The sequence below is a fragment of the Octopus bimaculoides genome, chromosome 18 (genome assembly GCF_001194135.2).
Source record: "Octopus bimaculoides isolate UCB-OBI-ISO-001 chromosome 18, ASM119413v2, whole genome shotgun sequence".
NCBI lineage: Eukaryota > Metazoa > Mollusca > Cephalopoda > Octopoda > Octopodidae > Octopus > Octopus bimaculoides.
In genome coordinates, this window is record NC_068998.1 from 55,165,779 (window position 1) to 55,177,252 (window position 11,474).

General features: G+C 37.0%; 1 long non-coding RNA gene across 1 annotated transcript in view; it reads left to right on the top strand.

The window, feature by feature from the left end:
- LOC106879473 (uncharacterized) overlaps positions 1–10,829 on the top strand; it is a 16,558-nt gene extending 5,729 nt beyond the window's left edge. Inside the window, exons 2-3 of the long non-coding RNA XR_001410639.2 lie at positions 7,479–7,769; positions 9,294–10,829. This is a non-coding gene — a long non-coding RNA (uncharacterized LOC106879473). The remainder of the gene's footprint in view (positions 1–7,478; positions 7,770–9,293) is intronic.
- The last annotated feature ends 645 nt before the right edge of the window (positions 10,830–11,474 follow it).

The following is an 11,474-nucleotide window of genomic DNA, read 5'->3' on the forward strand; positions in this document are numbered from 1 at the left end:
AACCTGCCCCTACCTACTTGAAGGCTCTAAATTTACCTTCAAACGAGGAACAAAGTTTAAAATTAAAACCAATTTCTCTTGTTCCTCGGGTAACCTCATTTATGTCCTTACTTGCGCAGGTTGCCAAAACTTCTATATCGGACAGACGAGGAATATTAATGAGTGTACGGATAATTTACTCATTCAGTTTATCGACAATTTCTTTGTTACTACTAAAAAAAAAAAAATAATAATAATTAGAACACCACAAAATGTCCGCGTGCTTTCAATTGATTTTTTTTTTCTTGTCAGCAAGTCAAGTTTTATCGAGTTCATTGACTCTCTTTAGTATTGTTACTTGTCTTTGTGAAACCGAGATGAGGAATGGCAAAAATCGATTCCGGTGCAAGTTGAACCCAGAACTTACGAATATAAAACCATTCAAGGAAGCTTTTAGTCTGACGTTTTGTCATCTGGCTCTTCTACGAATTAACTTAACCGTACAATAGAGGACTCGCTAGAGAGTTGAGCAAAATACTAAGTGTTTAGTTGCGGTCTAGTGTTCAGATCTGACCGAGGTCAACTCTATCTTCCATATTTCCGAGGGCAAAATAGTCTTATACTAAGATTGATTTGTATTTTTTACTATATCTTAGTTGTGAATGGAATTATAATTTATATTAATTCAACTTGGCCTCGCCAGCTAGAAAGCAAAGCTCGGAATCGCACATACCAAATGGATTAACACATTCACAGCTCTATTACTTGTCAAATAATTCCGCGACATTATTAGATATTGTGGGTCATTGTGTTTTGACGAATTCATACTTCGAACGTTATAATACTTAGTTGTCACGTGACGATGATAATGTTGATTTTTCAAATGGATTCACAAGCCAAGTTTTTCAAGAGTCTTACTGCAAATGTCACCGAAAATGTTGACATAAAGTGAAATATCAATAAGTTGAGCAATGTTTTTATATCCTGCCAACGATATAGATTTCGTCAAACACATTTGTGTGTGTGTGTGTGTGTACAACATATGAAGTCAAAAAGAATTAAATCAATATTTATCTATGCTTTTATTGAGTCAAGAAACTAATATCTTTATTCTCAAAACTTCTTTAAAACAACTAATTTTCACCAAAATGCTTCACAGAAACGTTTTTCTTAATGAAATAAGAGGTTTCTTTTATACTACTTATATATTCAACATGTCTTTTATTTTTTTATAGTTTTGAAGTTGTTTTCTCTCCTCTAAGACACAACACCTGACTCTCTTACTGTGGTTGACAGAATGTCTTTGATAGAGGCAAATTAATTTGCATACATTTAGCCAATTGTTTCTGTAGATTCAGTTTATGAAAGGAGAATTCTCATTTATATGTTTCATAGTAGGTATGGAGCAGAAAAATTGCCCTGTGCAAAATATTTGTTGTTTTTGTGGTGGTGGTGGTCGTGGTCATGGTGGAGTCACAGTAACGTGCCAGAACCTGGGTGTCTGCTAACAATTTACTTATATATATATATATATTATATTGATTGTCCATTTTTTCTCTGTCCTTATCTCCCCCCCCCTTCCCTTCCACAGTTCCTTGAAGAATGTTTTTTTTTGCAAGGCCATTAGATCTTGTTATATGACTGGAAGCTAATGTGTTGCTGAATGATTTTACAAACCCACTCATTTATGATCCAGGTATAAAATCCCTAAGATGTTGCAATAGAATCACATTTCTAAGATCTGTTTCTTCCTCTGAATCACTGTCTTGAGAGTCTATATCTCACATGGATACAGGTAGATGGAAAGCACAAGTGTACACAAAAGTCTGTTTTTATTGTTCACAATGTGCCATTCTTATCTCTTCACATTGGTTTCGCTTTGATTGTCATTTTTTGTGTGATTCTTACCATGATTTCAGACCTTATTGACCATTGATATTAATTGCAGCCAGGTATATTTAAACTTTTCCAATATCTCTAATTTCACTCCTTATTACAAAGATGTCTGTTGAGATGGGACTGTTGGTATTTGTCTAGAGTTTAGTATTTACAGTCTTGACTCTTCCATCCCCTACGTAGATGCAAGTTTTACCAAGATTCTGAAGTAATTCAACCAATTTGTCTCCTCTTCCGACCATTCCATCAATGTCACTAGTAAATCTTGGATTTTTAATGTTCCTACCTCAAAACAAAAAAAAAGAGTGTGCTCACAAAATCTTCAAAGCTATCATTCAGGATCCTTTTTTAGGAAGATTTTGAGGGAGGTAAGAGAGATGGATCATCCCTGACAAACTCCTACAGCGGTATGGCACCATTCTCCAATGGTGCCTTGCAGGAATACAGCACTGGCTACTTTGGTGTACAGTCATTGAATGGTTAAATTTGTTCATTGTGGCCCACAAGACAGTTTGTATACTGAAGCTATAAGCAAGAGGTTTGACTCCAGTCAGATAAATTAATTTGGGTGCCTCTGTCTGACAAGATACAATGATATCAAAACATTAACTGTCCCAACGTCTCTTTTGTTAATGAACCGAGTATGTTATGAACACAAATTCTTTGTAAAGAGGAAATCGTTTAAAGAGGAAGTCATCTAAAGAGGAAGTCGTTCTCCTGTAATGAAAAACAGCATTGATTCGCAGATTCACATTTGAATCTACTGGAATATAAATATGCAAAGCTACCACTTTGATTCTCACAGTTCACTATAGATATGACAATTTATTATATACATAAATACATACATATATATATATATGCACATTCACACATAAATACACACACACACACACACATAAATATATGCACATTCCAAGGGCTTTGTTTAGTAAATTTGTTCATAGTGTGTACTGGGTGGCTTTTTTTGTGGCACTGGCACCTGTGGGGTGGCCAAGTAATTTGCAAAACAGGAGAAAAAACAAGAAAAGAGAAAGCAAGGGAGAAAAGATAAAGATCCTCTCAACTACATGGCATGGGGGTAGTATTTGAGGGGGTGGAGATGACATATTTAGACAGACAGACAGACAGACTGACTGACTGACTGACTGATTGATTGATTTCTACATAGTACATGAGTGATTGATACATAGTACATGTAGCATTAGTTATACAGTAAAGGTGTCTGAAAATCCCAAAAGTACTCAATTTATCTGAAGACAGAGTGTGTTATTATTTCAGATTTAGATGACAACAAAGCTGCTTCTAGTATCTTTAATGTTTTGGGTGTAACAAAGTGATGGAATTGAAAAGATGGCAGTAAGGGTGGAGTTGGTGGGGGGGGGCATGTGTGTGTTTGTGATGATGGGTGAGGCCATGTGTGTGCTCGTATATGAATGAAGTGGTAAATTTAACATAACAAATGTAGTGTTGTGTGTGTGTGTGTATTTGAATGTATGTTGGATTAGGAATTGAAAAAATATGTTTATTGGTTTGTTTTGTTTTGAACATTGCCAATAATGTTGCTCAGTGCTGTGGCATCAGCTGCCGTCTTCATGCTTCCACTTGCAATAATGATTTCATTGATTTCACTCATGACTTCACAGTTTTTCTACAATTCTATAATAATAACAACAGATTAGTTCACTTCAACTGGCCTAAATCCACAAAGATTTAGAGATCAACCTTTTTTTCTTGTTGTTTTCCTTTCACTTGTCTGTCTGTTAAAATTCAAGAGAACTTTTACCATGTCAGTCTCAACAAGCCATTCCCTATTATTCAGGAGACAACATTGCTTCTTTTATTTCCAACCTAATTTTTTTGTAAATCATAATTTCATTCATTGTGCAATGTGTAATTGAGAGAGAGAGAGAGAGAGAGAGAGAGAGAGAGAGAGAGAGAGAGTGAGTGTGTGGCAGCTGGCTGAGTAATGTGGTAAATTTTACAACCATTAAACAGTGTGTGTGTGTGTGTGTGTCCAAAACATGTATATACACATTAAGTGATTACAAAGTCAGTGTTTAATAAAATATATTTCCTTTTCAAAATTTCATAGAATCAACAGACAGAATTTAATTTTTTATGAATGCCTGTTTTTCAAACTTACCTCACCACACTTTGCACTCACTAACACCAAAACAAACTACGGAATATTATAATATTGTTGAATAAGGAAAAAGTATAAAAGAGAGAAGGGTCTCCAATGTTGAGGGATCTACTCCATGTAATTGGAACCTATATCCCTTTCCATCCATCCATCCAAAACATTGGTCACAGATCTACTTTGTTCTTTGTAGCAGGTTGTCTTAAAGGACCTCCTTGCTGTCCTTTGGTCTCTGTCTCCTGCCTTTCATTTACATTAGCAAATACTTCTCAGAACCAATTGAACTCATGATAATGTTGAACCAGGCAATGGAATAAGTCTAACCCCTCACCCCACCCCCACCAGCAAGAAATTGTCCTCTGAGCAGGCTTCCACACAGTTTCCATCAATAAAATTTCATTTGTAAGTTTTTGGAGAATCCAAAGCTTTCATAAAAGACAATTGCCTAAACTTCCACCGAGAGGGCTTGAACCTAAAACAAGACTGTTACAAAGCAAACTTCTTGACCACACAACTATGCACAGCATGGAAAACGTTTTTTACTTGTTTCAGTCATTAGATTGTGGCCATACTGGGGCACCGCCTTGAAGAATTTTAATCAAACAAATTGACCCCAGGACTTATATTATATTTCAAAGCCTGATGCTTGTATCAAGCTCTTTTCGTGAATTGCTAAGTTATAGGGATGTAAATGCACCTACACCAGTTGTTATATGATGGTGGGGGTAACAACAAAGACACACACATACCCACTACACTCTTGGAGTGGTTAGTGCTAGGAGAGGCATCCAACCGTAAAAACCATGCCAAACCAGATTGGAACCTAGTGTAGCTCACTAGTTTTCAGTCAAACCATCCAACACATGCCAGCAAGGAAAACAGATACTAAATGATGATGATGATATTTTATGATGGGCTTCTTTCAGTTTCCATCTACCAAATCCACTCACAAGGCTTTGGTTGGCTCCAAGGCTATAGTAGAAGGCACTTGCCCAAGGTACCATGCAGAAAGACTGAACCCAGAACCATATGGTTGAGAAGCAAGCTCCTTAACACACTGCCAAACCTCTATCGAAAACACGCTCAGTGTTCTATAATAGAGTTGGAGAATGTTCAAGATGTTCCAGTAATATTTGCAGATATTAACATTGCTGTTTTCTAGAATGTACCAATGTCTGTCTTTGACAGGGAATTGTCAATATAATGACATAAGTGGTGGTGGTGGTGGTGTTTTTACATTTATTTATGATGACAAATGTAAAGATTTATACATTCTTTATTACCCATTATGTGTTTAATTCAAAAGCTGCTAAGTTCTTGGAATTCCTTAGCTTTTCAGCTCATTTCTGCACCACATTGCAACCATTCGGTATTGTTAAATTGACCATTAAACTATTTTGTCTTTGGAAAATAATGTCAGGCTTGTTATATGACAGTGCTAATATTCTATAGTATCTTTACATTGTTATTTTCAAAGACAAAGAGACACATAAGAGTACCATAGAGTTCTTTCTCTAAGAATCGGGAACTGGACAGCCAGGTGCATGCTAAACAGGTTCACTACATAATGCAAAACTATGGCAAATTATTTCAGAAAATACTCCACACAGCATTTGTTAAATTGTCAGTTCTAAACTGGCAAGCTTGAAGAATCGTTAATGTGTTGGACAAATACCTTGCAGTATTTGTTCTGGTTCTTCACAGTCTGAGTTCAAATCCCACCAAGGTCAATTTTGCCTTTCATTTTTCTGGGGTCAATAAATAAGGTACCATTCAAGTAGTAGGGTCAATCATATCAACTGACCCCTCCCTCTGAATCATTATTCTTATCAGAACTAAATTATCTTGTACCAGGTCCCCAACAGTGAAATCTCATGGCTAAGTGGTTAGGCTGTAGGTTGCAGGTTCAATTTTCAGGCTTGAAAATGCATTGTGCCCTTGAGCAAGGCACTTCATTTCACATTATCTCAGTCCATCAGCTAAAATTGAGTCCCAGTTGTAGGGATTAGTTTGTGACAGTCTTGCATCAAAGTCAGAGGTGAGCCTTGTACTCTCAGTGAAAATCCAAAGAATTTCCAACCTCATTGGTCGATAGAATCAAGATAGATTAGTCACCTCCAACATTATCATCCAACAATATTGAACAGACATTGAATTGCGATTTTGATTTTGATATGGCAAGACATGCAGATTGAATGAAGATGGTGTGCGAAAACTGGAAAGAAATGAGGGCAGCATATTTTGATGATTGTGTAATGTTCACATCAGAAGAGGTCAGAAGTGTGCTGGCAGTGGATAGATAAGCCATAGTGAGTTGTAAGAGAGAAGATTGCTCTCAGGTGAGGTGTATGAAGGATGAGAGATGGTTAAAATAAAACGTCAAATGATGTAAGTGTCAGGTGCCTGTAGAAGAGGAAGACTTGTTCCAATGGAGCAGCATTTTTGATGTGGAACCATTGTCTGAATGGAATGCAAATTGCTCTATCAAATTCTCCCAAGGCACATTCTTTATGGCCAAGTTTGCCTGGGAAATTTCAAATCACAATCCAATTGAACCTGAAGCCATTCTGCTATTTTGTTTTGAATTGCAACATTGCACTGCTTTTGGTGACAAAAGAAAGGCCAAAGAAGAAATGGGAAGAAGGAGTGAAGCAAACTCTGTGAATGTTGGACGTCACAAAAGAGATATCCAAACTGCAGAAGTGTTGGAATGAAGCCACCGAAGCCATGGCAGCATGGAAAAACCAACATGAAATGATGAAACTCTTTCATTGTGAGATCAGATGATTATTTCAGAAGACACTGAGAGTGCAAAGTGTTGCATGTCTGAAGTCAGAAGAATTATAAAACTAAATAACTTCCACAAGGCAAATATTCTTAGCAGTATTTAAATTATCAACAGTGATTTTAATAGTATTTGAAATAATAATAAAGGCTTCTGATCTTAACTGATTGTGTTATCGCGTACATGTTTTGTCTTGGTATAAAAAAAAAAGATGGGCAACAGCAAATATTCTGCTCAATACCACTGTTTTGTTTGTCAGTTGTTTGACCTCAACCAGTTGAGCACATCTCTTTGTGGCTGACAATATCTGCATCTCTGATCATGAGCAGAAGTAGTGGGGGAGCATCATGGCCCTGTGTTGAGAGGAATTCTTTGGGGCTTGAATAATGCACTCCTGGAAACATGGGTGTTTCATTCATCCTCCTTAAATAAACCTTATTCAGGGACCTTTTGAGCGGGATGGGCTACTCGACCTGAAGAAAACTCTAACTGGGCCCCACCTGTAAGGTCATGCGCTGTTTATCTTGATATTAGATCACCATGTCATACACATGGTTGTGATGGATATGTTGGGCTTCATATATTTGTACCCCAGTGTTACTTTGATGGCAGGCACTGCTCTCCCACTCAATAATCATCATCTGAGATAACAATGATGGTCTTTTTCTTTTGTAGATGTTTACCTGAATACAAGTGTGAGTAACAGTCCTGTGAACAGTCAAAGCATCCCACCTTTGTTGCGATAGGCAACTCTTGTTTTGTACTTCTTTGTTGTAATACAACTACTTGGACAGGCTGACATCACAGGAACCTACAAATCTACCACTGTCTGTGGCAATGCAGATTTTGCACAGTTCTCCAACATTTCCACTGTCATTGTTACCATCATCATCATCATCACTATGATATATCAAAGATTACTCCAGCTGGCCATCTTCATGGCGATAATTCTTCAGGTACCAGCTGGTAAGTTTATCCTCATTTCTCACATTTATTTTTCTTGCCTATCTGTGTATTAATTAGACATTTCTGCCTATTGACAATGATAATCATTTCTTTTGCTGCAGAATTTAACAGAAAACAGTTAATCAATGAACATATATATATATATATATATATATATATGACTAGTGACCGAGAATCTTTGGCGATATGCTATGCTTGAGAAAACCCATCAAGCCAAGTGAAATCGTTGTGGTTGATGCTTGTGTCACATAAAAAGCATCTTTCATACATTTGGCCTCACAGAGGCAATGACGAATGACCAAGACCTTTGGCATTATGCCATGGTAGAGAAGAAGACCCATCAATTCAAATAAAATTGGCAGATACTGGGGTCACGCAAATGGCACCCATGCTAGAAGTACGTAAAAGCACCCATTACACTCTTGGAGCAGTTAGCATTAGGAAGGGCTTCCAGCCATAGAAACCATGCCAAATCAGACTGGAGTCTGGTGCAGCCTTTCAACTTGCCAGCCTGGTCAAGCCATCCAACCAGTGTCAGCATGGACAGTGGATGTTAGATGATGATAGATAGATAGATAGAGATTATAATAAAGTGTTTCCACTGCCCTTTTAGACACTTCATATGGCGCACTAAGTTCCTAGTTTGATCAGTTATCTGTGGAATGGTTTTGCAAATGCAGCAATTTTTAGAATGGTCAGTGGATTGGAAGAATCATCGGGGTATCAAACAAAATGGCATTTGTTCTGGTCCTTTACATTCTGAGATCAAAGCCTGCCAGAATCATCTTTGCTTTTCACATATCTCCAAGGTTGATAAAAGAAAGAACCAATGAAAGTACTGGGGCCATTGGTCTTAATGAAGTCTCTTCCCTTAAAATTGCTGGCCCTTGTGTCTAGAGTAAGGGCTGTGAATTGTCAGAATTGTTAGAGAATCAGACAAATGCCTTGTGGTATTTAGCTATAACTCTTTGTTCTGATTTCAAATCATGCCTTGATTAATTTTTGTTTTTTTATCCTTCCAGGATCGACTCAATGAAGTATCAGTCAAATATTGTGATTGATTTAATCAGTTAACTCCTTCCTTCTCCCGCACCAAAAAGAATTAAATCTGTCACCTTGGGACTATGTTAGACGTAATCCCTAGAACAGGGATTTATCAAATGTCTACGCTTACTAATGAAGGATTGAATTAGCTTGCTTATCTTTTCAACTCCTTTCATCCGTTTTTTCATAACATGTCAACCAGTTCGTTCCTAGGTTTAAGGGCCAGCAGACATTGCCTCCTGGAACGTCTTGCTGCCTAAACCTGCTTTATAAAGTATCTTCCTAACCGACACCCAAATTTCTTGCAGAATATTCCATTGCCATCACCGCTAATGAGCAGACGAGCAGTTTGACATAGTCATTGCTGAATATGATAAATTACTATTCAATGAATGCATGAAATATATTTTGTTGTTGATCTGAAGTTGAAACAATAATAATAATAATAATATTTTGTCTTCTTGCATTTTGGTTTTCTAGGAAGGAAATGTAAATGGTCAAATGAAGATTGTTCAGACGATTCTGAATGTTGTAGTCACCAATGCAAACAAGCACATCCGGGGACAAATTACAGATGCACTCAGAATCCAATGAATTACGCCTGTATTTACGACTATCACTGTGTTACTCGACTGATCTGTGGCAGCGACCAACGCTGCTGTGCTGGTGAATGGGGTGACTGTATGCACAACTCGCATTGTTGCGACCCTGCTCACAATTGTATTGAAGTCAAAGGCTTCATTTATAAACGTTGCCTTGAAGGAAAGACTATACGAACAGCAACAGTTTCGATTGTAGCCATAAGCCATTGCCTCCTTTTCTCACTTGGATTGTGGTTAATGTCATTTTAAAGCAGAAGAAAACGGATAAAAACGTGCCCCGTCACGTATTTCAAACATTTCAGGGGAGATAACTATTGGCTACTCTGTGATACCATAGTTTTCCAGAGATTTCAATGAAGAAATATAAAACTAAAAACGAAATTTTCTCTTTATTTCAAACTAGAGTTGCTAAGATGTTTCCCGTTTTTATCTGGATAAATTTGAAAAAAAAACAGTTTAGAAAGTTTAATCAAACGACTTTACTGTTGCCTCGTTACTTGATAGACTTAAATTGTAGGGAACCAATACTTAATAATTTGGGGTTTTTGTCGGGGAAAAGGATGTTTCTGATTCACTCTTTTCTTCCTCAAGAAGGCGTCCCTGAGTATTTCTGGATTAGCGAAGTTATCTCCCCTGAAACACAAATTTCGCCAAATAACGCCAAACTCGTGACTGAAATTTTTATTCTCGTCGGTCATCTACATTTATTCTTTCCGATACATTTAATCAGTTGCTAAGAGTAATGTCTTTCTATTTCTTATTTTTCATATAATTCCACGTCAGTACCTAACTTTATACATCTCTTAACTTTCGTTGTTTCCTTAAATGGTAGTGTGTGCCTCCAAAACACACTTGGGCAGAATGGTATCTAAGACCCTGGCTTGCCAGACATCAGAATTCCTTCCTTTTGTCTTGCCAGTATGATCCTGAGAAGAACGGAGTCACATGCCTGGCAGTAGCTTGACCTCAAGGAAACTGGTGATAAGTGCCTTGCCCAGGAACATATATAGCCATTGAGCTGCTCACTACATTCATGCAAAATTAAGACTATAGCAAAAGTTCTCATTGATTAAATGAGATGGTTTCTTTTACACACATGCATATAACTTCCAAAATAATTCTTTAAAATGTGTTAGAAGTTGGGGTTTTTTTTTCTTTTTCAGAATTTTTAAACTAAATATGAGGAAATTTTCTTTCCATAGATTGTGTGGTGTGTATTTCTCACTAATTTTCTTACGGTTTCTTCTCGATTCTTTTTTTCATTTATAACGTTTATTACTCTTGTTGCGGCTGGTTTAGCTGTGACCTATTGGGATGCTACCATTTAATAAACAATTGAAGACTCAACTTGTAGGAAGTGCAACATTGATTTTCCACATGACTTGCACTTACAGAACTGGATCTTCAATCTGTAGCATCAAAATTATATCAAACTTTCTTCGAAAATCTAAATTAATATTCAAAAACATCTTTCGGGGTGATAATTCAATGTAGATAAACTAATCATTTGGGGTTATTTACTTTTTATCACCAAGTTAAAGGAGTAGCAGTCTTGAGCCCCCCCCCCTTTTTTTAAGGGCATGTTTTGACTGCTAGCAGGAAGGCAAGAAGTTATCCTCACAACAGACACCAAGTCCGAATACTTGCCAGAGTAACTCCACTAAATGGTTCTAATGGTGTTTAAACAAGCAGCAGATTAAGTCAACCAAACAAGAATTGGGAGAATCACCTCAACTGGTTGATTCAATTTCATTCATATGGTTTTTGGTTGACAGTTACCTTTCAGAGGGATCGAACTTGAAACTACATAGTTATAAAGGAACCTTCTTAGCCACACAGCTAAGCTGTACTTACTAAGAACCTGACCTGTGAATAACTTTGTTAATAAGCTGTATTTGCTGCTAACAACCATTGAAAGCGAGTGCTCAGGGTTGAATTTAAATTCACAATTGCAGTTTAATAAACTTGTAAATTCAAGGAAAGCTGCATTTATTTCACAATTCAGTTTTCTACGTTGAAACTATACCCCAGGACCATAAGTAAAAAAAAAAAAAAAAAA